This window comes from Microtus ochrogaster, unplaced genomic scaffold, assembly GCF_000317375.1.
Source record: "Microtus ochrogaster isolate Prairie Vole_2 unplaced genomic scaffold, MicOch1.0 UNK6, whole genome shotgun sequence".
Taxonomy (NCBI): Eukaryota; Metazoa; Chordata; class Mammalia; order Rodentia; family Cricetidae; genus Microtus; species Microtus ochrogaster.
Genome location: NW_004949104.1, coordinates 5,733,635 through 5,743,682, shown reverse-complemented (window position 1 = coordinate 5,743,682; position 10,048 = coordinate 5,733,635). Strand labels below are relative to the sequence as shown.

Here is a 10,048-nt window from a genome sequence, read left to right as displayed (position 1 = left end):
TGAGAAAAAGATTGGACTAGATTTACACGGAGTACAAGTACATCAGTCAACATGCTCAGAGGTACTGCCTGTCTGACTGTTAACTGTCTGTCATGCTAATACATACAGATTAGCAAGAATAAATACCACTAAGAATGGATGTAAATCTCGGCTGCCTTGGTAGACAGGATAGTGTCTTTGACATGAGTACATCAATTCATTGTTTTTAGAGGAAGACAAGTTGTTCCAGATACAAGAAATTTTGATTAATTAATACTATTCATGACAGCATTTAAAAGAATGTGCTTGTTTTAGAGTACATCTCAAAGACAAATGGAAATGATTATTTTTAATAATATGTCAACTTGAATTAAAGAACTATTACTACTTCCATGACTATACTGTGAAGTTGATCATAATCCAGTTTCATTTCTACAGGAAATTAGTGGAGTTGGAAGATTCTAAAATCACTATGGCTTGCTGAACTGCTTTATAGCTATGCTTTAGGTGTGGTTTTATATAATTTCTACTATTCTCAGAGAGGGAAGATGTACCTATTCAAGTTGGGTTGACCAAAGTCAATGCTTCTGCTAGATACTCACAATGCAACACGGCAATTCTAGAATTTCACAGGATATTTGTGAGATAGATTTTAAAGGGATACGCTTTTATCAAAAGATAGAGCTAATGATGTTTGGATAAATGTGAAATGGTTATTTTTCTACCCACTTGTGGACTGTGATCTCTGAACTAATAATTGAGAAAAATTATCATCTAGAAAGTATTTCCAATGCCATATCCAGAGTTCCTCGTAGAGGTAGCCTAGAAAGCTGTACTTTCAGGGTTTTTCCTCAACACATTCCCTTTCTCTCATATCGGTTCTTATTAAAAGAGATTTCAGGCAGGGATAGAATGGAAATTCAAAATGGGCTTCAGGGAAGTGCAATAAAAATGATGGGCAGGCTGGCTATATGATTATCAGGAAATGCTGAGAGAATCAGGATGTAGGTGAAAGGAAGAATAAGGAAAACCTAATACTTGTCTTCAAGGATATGAAAAGTTATAATGCGGAGGATGCTGACAGCTGGTCCTTACTGCCACCAAGGACAGCTACTAAAAAGAGGGCTGTGTTCTAGAGAAACACTAGAACTCCACGGTGAAGCATACTACATACAAGCTTCTGTGTCCAAAACAGATGGGTAATAGACGAGATGGATGATGCCTTAGAGGGCATCAGCACTGCCCGGAAACTCGTTAGAGATGCAAGCCCTGCCCAGGGTCCAGACCTGTAACTGACAGTGGATCTCCACAAAGGGCTTTCTCTCCCTGTGACAAAACAACTAAGAGAAATAACTTTGAGCAAGGAAGACTTATTTTGATTTGCTGGTTCTGAGGTATTATTAGCAGGCATTTTCTCTGAAAAGTTCCTTTTAGCCCCTGGCATTCCAGCGCATCAGAGCAGGGATGCAAAGCAGAGGATACTGCTCACTACCTGGAAGGGGGAGAGTCTAGTCTTCCAAACTCCTCTTCAAGGGCACACCAGCAGACCCTACTCCCTTCCACTGGGCCCACCTCTTATTACCACCAGAGGCAATAAAGCACATGGTCCTTGAGAAATTATTTCAGATTTAAACCATTACAGTTTTAACACCCCCCACACCTCCATCCAGGTAAGTGTGCCCACAATGTGTGTGCATAAATGTGGGTGCAGAAATTGTGATTCATTTGTGGGGTTCAGAGAATAACCTCAGCTGCTGATACTTGTTTGAGAAGTGATCTCTTGTTGCTCACTATTGTATATACCAGGTTTGCTGGCCTGAGAACTTCCAGGAATTTTCCTTCCTCGACATCTCTTCTTGCCATTGGAACATTGGAATTAAAAACACACTACCTTGTTTAACAGTATGTGTGTTCTGGGGGTCCTAAGTGAGGACCTCATGCTGATATGCCAAGTGCTGTACTTACTAAGCCATTTTTTCCGACTCCTGTTTTGTTTTTGTTCATTCGTTTGTTTGCTTGCTTGTTTGTTTTATAAGTCCTTAAGTGATTTCAATGAATTTGAGAACTGGCGGGTTGGGTAAACTCTTCCAGACACATTCATTCAGATAGTCACAAAAAGCAAGGGTCAAGGGAAGTAAGACTGTAAGCCTCCTCAGTCTTCATATTGCTTGTCTTTTGAGAGAACCTCATTAAAGCCACTTAGATCCATCCATGCTCCCAAGTTCAAGGGAAGAAGCCCACCTACTACCATGGTAAAAACAGCTCCAAAGGAAAATCCTTTGCTCTGGAAATCATTGACGATATTATTCAGTGACAGACCCTATGGGGACACAAACCACTTGGCTTAACTATGACAAATGATATGGACACACAAAGGCATGATTAGGCACATTCTTAGGAAGTTAATGAAGGAGCAGTTGTGGGACTCTGAGCCCCGAGACGTATGCTGTTTAACAAAGCCCACTTGTGTGCTGATACGTAGATTTGAAAGGTTATAACCACTTTCTACATGGGGAAAAAGTTGGCAATGTTCATTAAGAATCAGAGAAATGCTCCATCTTTTTTTGAAAGTTGACTTTTAGGAACTGTGTCTAAGGAGAGCTCTGGAGATGTGTGCTTCTCTTTCACTTGCAGTAGTGAAAACATTTAAGATTGATGGTCCTCCCCAGACATACAAACACATCTGTTTCAAGACCGGTGCCTAAGAAAGGAACTGCAGACCATTTGGACCCCAACAATAATCCATCAGAATAAAAAATATCAAGTATTTGACATGGCAACCCAGCTCCTGAAAATAGGCCCAAAGGAATGAACATGCCCAGGCATATTAAAGATATATGTAAAAGATAAGTATTCATAGCTAGCTTGTCAAACCTAGAAGTAATGTGAATGCCCATTGCCAAGGGAATGATTTAATAAACTCCAGTTATCTATAACACAGAACACTATGCTGACATTAGTAAGGATGGATGGAATTTAAACCATTAGCTCGAAGGGATTTCCATCATGCATTGTTAGGTAGGAAAGATGAAAGCCAGAATATATAACACACTTTCCTTAAAAATAAGTGACAATAACCTCATATAATGTGTACATATGTTTGTTTATGATTCTATTAAAATATGTGCGCATGGAAGGAAGCCAATACGTGTTATAAAAAGAAATATGACTAGGATAGAAACAAGTGTGTATAATATGACGCCATTTATGTAAAATTAAACAAAGGTGTGTCTATTTTTCTTTAGTAAGATATTTAAAAGTTAGCTTGCAAATAATGGCTCTCTTTGATTTGTGGATTTAGGTGACTCTTTTGCTTGCTTGCTTTCTTTTTTTAACATGTCATTTGATTTCCTTGTAAAATGATTATGCAGAACAAAACATTTAACTTCTTTTTTTTAACTATTGAAAAGGAAAAAGATATCACAAAACAAAGCCTAGCAGAAGCATGAAAAGAAATGGAATCAGTAGCTGTCATCACTCAGGATCTGAAATGCGGATGACAGACTGTTGTCATGTACTGGAAGGCATGGACAACCAGGTGTTGCTTTCTAGAGAAGTGTTTTATATTGTGTCATCTAAAGAGTGATCAGATGCCACGTTTCTGAAGCTCTAATAATGTCTGAGAACGTCTAAGATCAGGCTGAGTGGAGAGGGAGGCAGTTGCTAATGAGGAATGGTAGAGGCAGTGATTTTAATACAATTTAGAGTCAGTTGGTGAGAAATGGGCTTTTTGTGTGTAAAACTGACTTTGCTCTGGAAAGTGAATCCATAAGATAAGAACTTCTGGGACTGCACACAGTGGCGGCTGGTAATCAGGGAAGTTACAAGTTGGGGTATTTGAAGGGAGCTTTCATGTTGATCCTCAACGCTAATGGCATCTATCCTCTCTGACTTCCATGATTTCCCCTATGGAAATCTGAAAATGTGACAGTCTTCTGAACCATGTCTGTTAGAGCTTATCCCTTGTGGGGTAATAGTAAAAGACCCTGTAGGAAGTGATGTCATGAGGGCAGATGTCCTCAAGTATAGGACTAGTGATTTTGAGAAAGAATTTTATGGGGGCTGCCTTCTTCTGCCAAGCGAAGACCTAACACCAAGGCACCATCTCTGAAGCAGCAAGGGAGTGTCAGTGGATACCAGATTTGTAGCCTCTAGACCTGTGAGCAAGAAATTTTGTTGTTTAGAGATCACCTGGTGTAGATGGAGGCTGTTCGTTTGTTTCCTAGACACCCAGACCCAAAATAATCAATCACACAGAAACTATATTAATTACAACACTGCTTGGCCAATAGCTTTTGCATATTTCTAGCTAACGCTTACATCTTAAATTAACCCTTTTCTATTATTCTGTATGACCATGAGGCTTGTGGTTTGCTGGTAAGGTTTTGGCATCTGTTTCCTTTGGCAGCTAAATGGTATCTCCCTGACTCTGCCTTCTTTTCTTCTCTATCTCTGTTTGGAATTCCGACCTGCTCTGTTCTGTACTGCAATAGGCCCAAAGCAGCTTCTTTATTAACCAATGGTAATAAAATATTTTCACACAGAGGGGAATCACACATCACCTCCACTTTTTTGTCTAAATAAAAAGGAAGGTTTTAGCTTTAGCATAGTAAAATTACATATAACAAAACAGGTCCAAGTGAGAATTACAGTTACAAAATTTAGTCTATTTGTATCCGGCAAAATTAAAGAAAATATACTATCATCTATTTTATCTTTGTGAGCCTAAAGTTTCATATCTAATTTATCTTTTATCATAACTAAGGATAACTATAATTATAAATATATATTCTTCAATTCCATCAAAGACTCCAGACGGATATAATATTACCTAAGTTCCACGCTGGATGCTAATTTGTAGACAGAGGCAGCTTGTTCATTGCCCCTGCCCAAACCCAAAATAATCACACAGAAACTATATTAATTACAACACTGCTTGGCCAATAGCTCATGCAAATTTCTAGCTAACTCTTACATCTTAAATGAACCCATTCCTATTATTTTGCATTTTACTATGAGGCTTGTGGTTTATTTATAAGGTTCCCAGGCATCTGTCTCTTTTGGCAGCTACATGACATCTCTCTGACTCTGCCTTCTTTTCTCCTCTATCTCTGATTAGAATTTCTGCCTTGCTCTACTCTGTGCTACAATAGGCCCAAAGCAGTTTTTTTTTTATTAATCAATGCTAATAAAACATATTACAGCATACAGAGGGGAATCCCATATCACCTTTTGCTATAGCTGGCCAAATGCAGATAATTGTTGGTCTGTTCTTGACTGACACCTCCCTGAATGTTCTCTACTATTTTCTACTTTATCTTCCTGGTGGAAAACCTGAGGGAAAACAAGGTGCTAGAATTTTAATGTTCTTCCAAAATTGGTGATGTGAAGAGTTGGGAACTTTGAGATGTGATTAGGTGCGAGTGAGGCAGCGGGGATTCCATCAGAAATGAGGAATGATGAATGGGTTCCTAGTAGAAAGGGTGAGTTGGGCCCAATGTTTTTCTGTCTTTTAAGCTTATTACCCTTTGACAAGATTATGCCCCAATAGGATGCTCTTATTTGATGTAGCCCTTGAAATTTGGATAAAACCCATGAGACAAAGAAACTTCTGTGTACAATTTATCTAGTCTGTGGTATTCATTAATAGCAGCAGAACATGGACAAAGACAGGAAGAGACATTTTCCCTAATTCCTTGACTTCTCTCTGTCATCCACTCTGGGGTCTTGGTAAGGGAAAACAGGCTTCATGACTGTCAAAACTCTCCATTACAACACTCACCGTGACTCTAGTTTGTTTGTTGTAATATCTATAATGAGCTTTACAGCTCTTTTTCGTTACAAATTATGATACTATATGTTAAGTTGGGAGCATAGGCCCCAGCCCCTCGCATCTATCCCAGCTATATTGGTCTGGACTCCAAATCCCAGCAGACCAGAGAGGGGTCAGGACCACTCTCATGGAGTATTTAAATGAACTCCCCAAAGATGAACACATGGTCTCTTTTCCTTCCTCCTGGTGGTTGTGTTTGCTTGGCTTCCCGGTTCCCCCTCGGGGCCACCTGAGAGCACAGAACTCCCATTAAACCTGGATATTTCTTAATTTGGCTTGTTTTGATTTGGCTTGATTGGGGATTCGTGTCAGCAGAGAGCTCAAGTTAGGAAAATATTTCTAACACTATAGGTTGTATAATTTAGGTTCTTTAGTTACCTCTGGGTGAGTCTAGAAAGCATAGTCAAGAAAGACCCAGCTGATCTTCCCATTGTAAAAGTGTAGCCAAGTGTCAGATAGCATTCTGTCTTCGGGGGCAGCTATCACTGGCTCTACTGCCACTCACTTCTCCATCAACAGCAGATGCCTTAGTATACTAGATGTCAGAACCAGATTTCTGATGTATAAAATGTAGCCAGTTGCCTATTGTCAAAAGTATTAGGAATGAGCTGTCAGTTGTACAATTAGATATTAGTACACATTGTTCATTGTATAAATAACATGGGTATGATATAAAAATAAGGCAAGGTTGTGGCTGTACCCTTGGAGAGCACACTAAAAGGGGTAGTTCCTATCTTGACAGAATCCTGCATTGGAATCTTGCCATAATGACCTTTTGGGGCATAGTTGATTGCCAGGGTGTTTGGACCTTAAAGAGACAAGGGGCTTTTTAGAGGAACCATTTCTCTGCTATTTATCTGGATAACAATATTTCAATTAATATGCATCTGATTCACTAATAAACAAATCCAAGATTTGTTTTTAGCATAATCTGTTGTAAGAAAATAACTGGCCCTCTCCGCTTCAACCTTCTTTGGTAAACCATCGTCCAAAGACCTTCAGGACTTTAGATCTATTAAGGAAATCAGTTTGTAACATAGATATTTTTCTTCACTGTCTCCCACTCTCCTTGTCTTGTCAACGCCTCATGATGTTTACACCTTGGACCCTAGCACAAGGACAGCTACAGTGAATGTGTGGAAATTATGAGTGCATATTATTCACTGAATGAGTGCTTCATGACTCCTTCCTTCTCTTTTCTAACTTGGCGGCTGATAGTCACCAAAACAGCAAGACCCTTTGCGCTTAACTAGAGCAGAAACCCAGGCTTCAGTAGCTCTCATGGAAAAGAGGTGCAGTTTCCAAGCTGAGTTGGTTGTTTCATTCTCGGGCTTTTGAGAAAGTTTCCAAAAACTCTCCAGAAGTACTTGCGGCCAACTGGGTACATGGAGAAAGGATAGGGCAGCAGCGAAGAGCTGTGCTCCTGGTATTAACACAGCCTAGTGAGCCCTTGGTCCTTGGTGCATGGTGCAGGCAGGTGATGCTTCAGCTGCCATCAGTAACTCCTCAGAGATGTGTTGTACTAGAGAACACCACGCTGGTAGAATGCTCAGAGAAGTGCTTGCTGGCCTGAGGTAAGCGGTAGGTAGTAATTAGCATACCTTATTACTATCATTATTTATCCTGGGAAACACAGAGTAGTGAATAAACTATCTGGCTGTCAGGTGCTCATTTTTTAAGCTAAGTGTTTTCAAACTGCGAAAGCATTAGCATCTTCTGGAGCGCCCATAGACAAAGTGTTCACTTTTCTAGCCACTGGCCCTGGAGATGCACAGAAAACCAGAGATCTGTAGGCAGCGATTCCCCTCCGGTAAGAGGAGGGTTGCTGAAATGTAGCTCTAAGTGAAGAAGGACTTACGTGCTCCTAAGTCAGCAATCAACTGGTTTAAACTGGCTTCTGATTAAAAAGCCTGCCTAGGGCAGCCTTTGGTGCCTCAGGGCACCTTTTGGTAGCAGGAGTTAATTTTATATCTTAAAGGAGCAGCTTAAAAGGCTGTATTTTAGCCTCCAAAACATTTGGGCTTGAATCTGTTATTTGGATTGTTACCTGAGGGGCTTTTCTGGTATCTTTTCCCCGGTGTGTGAATTGTAAACAATAGCAGCTCCATTCCAGCGGGATTCCTGCTGGATGGAATGAGAAGATCTCTGAAAAGGTGCAGTTCCAGTTCAGAACAAAGGCTCAGCAAGTGACTCTAACTCACAATCAGGAATAGTGGATTTTCCCTTCCAGGATATCTAGAGAACTTCTGCCGAACCTCACCCACTTTGATATGGAAACTCTACTTCTGGGAAAACAGACAGACAGACAAACAGACCTAATAAAGTCAGTGGAGTGATGTGGAGGAGTGACATTACAGTAGATTCTGGACAAGGGTTGACACTTAGGAGTTCTTGTTTACTATGAGGGCAGATCAAAGTTGGCACCACATAGTCCTTACAACTCTGGAAGAAGAGCCCCGTCTCTTTTCCTAGTCTAACAAACTAGAACTGAAGGCAGCCATAACAAATCTTAGTTTTATTATTAAATGAATTTTCTTATTGTTGTGTGCATGTTGCATGTAGGCATGGGTGCCATGACACGTGTTTCCAGGCCAGATAGCAGTGTTTCAGAGGGCAGTCTTTTGCTCCACCTTTCCATGTCTTCCAGATATCAAACTCAGCTTGCTAGGCCTGCATAAAATGCCTCTCTCCATGGCCCTTCTTCTTTCAGTTTTTAAAAATTTGAACTTGCTATGTTTTACTTAACCACAAATTAAATGTGCGGGGGGAGACTCCAGGAAAAAGTAGATAAACTGAGCTCAGCTTTAAAGGGTTTTGCTCCCCAGTGTTTGCAACTTGAGCACAGCTACGTTATTGCTTGCAAAGGCAAAAATGCACGCTTGCCAGACGAATATTCAAAAATTGAACCCTAAAACTTATAAATTCTAGGACATAATCCCAAAAGTACTAGAAAAGTATGACCTATTCTCAAGAGGGGAAAAAAAATCCTTAAAGAAAGTTAGACGTTAGAGTTGCAGGTGGAAGGCTTTACAACAACAGTTCATGCTTGAGAACATAAAAGGAAACATGTTTGCAGTGAATGCAAATAGAGGAGAGCTCAGCAGAGAGACAGAAACCATGAGCTGTTTGCATAGTCTAGAACAGAAAAATGTAATAGCCGAAACTCAAAGCAATCACCCAATAGGCTGAGTGGGAGAATATAGACAGCAGCAGAAGATCAGTAAGTAGGTAGAAAAATGGAAATGATTCAACTTGGATAATTAAAGGAAAATTTATTGAAAAATTACAAAGAGATGTCTTATGGAATTCTTTTTAATTAATTGCTCACCTGAGACAGAGTATTACTATGTAGTCTAGGTGGGCCTTGAACTCCCAGCTCATCCTCAGCCTGCTGAGGGCTAGCATTATAGGCAACCACACAACCACAGCTGGCTTAAAAGGAGTCTAAAAGGCAAATCATGAATAAAGTTGGATGCATGCATCAGAAGCAAAGGGCATGATATACAAATTCCAGGATGCCTTTGTCTCAACTAGTATTCTATAATCACTGGTTGTCAGGAAGCACCTGATGGTGTCTTTTTCCATGTGGTCTTAGAGGGTTATTATCTGTGGAGGGATGGTAGAACAATTACAAGTCTTCATTTTCAACAAACAAAGGAAACCATTGATTTAAGGACCGGGCCATGAGTCTTAATTATCTGAAAATATTTGGATGATAATCTATTCATAATGTCAAGAAATGCACTTGTAGAGAGACAGTACCAGACACTGACAAGAAAATACTAGAGAGATAAGTAAAATACTCCTTTAAGAAAACCCTAGAGGGCATAAAAGACATAGATACAAACAAATTTGCCTACTACGTTATATTAAACAGAAAAATTCGAGATGTGATGAAGTTTCTGGAATATCTTAACCAATCAAGTTTAGTTATGGTCTCCTCTTAATCTATACACTAGATCTGAATAAGTTAACAGATTTAAAGTATTAGTACAAAGCAGTAGTAAAGCATTGTGGTACAGTTTATAGGAAGAGTCTCTCTTAACGGTATGGAACTGACACCATACTTCATAACCTACAGTGTCTTGGATTTGGTGAAACACAGAATCTCTATTTTTCTGTACATTCTACTGTTTTACTTTTCCTCCAATATTTTGTTTATTTTTTGAAAGATGATAATTGCAAGCTTCCTAAAATTCCAAGTGATATCCTATGCATACCCACGAGCACAAACAT

At 39.6% G+C, this 10,048-nt stretch overlaps 1 pseudogene; it reads left to right on the top strand.

Annotated features, from left to right (window-relative positions):
* The first annotated feature begins 1,190 nt into the window (after nt 1-1,190).
* The window catches only part of LOC102000472, a 64,719-nt pseudogene continuing 55,861 nt past the window's right edge, over nt 1,191-10,048 (top strand).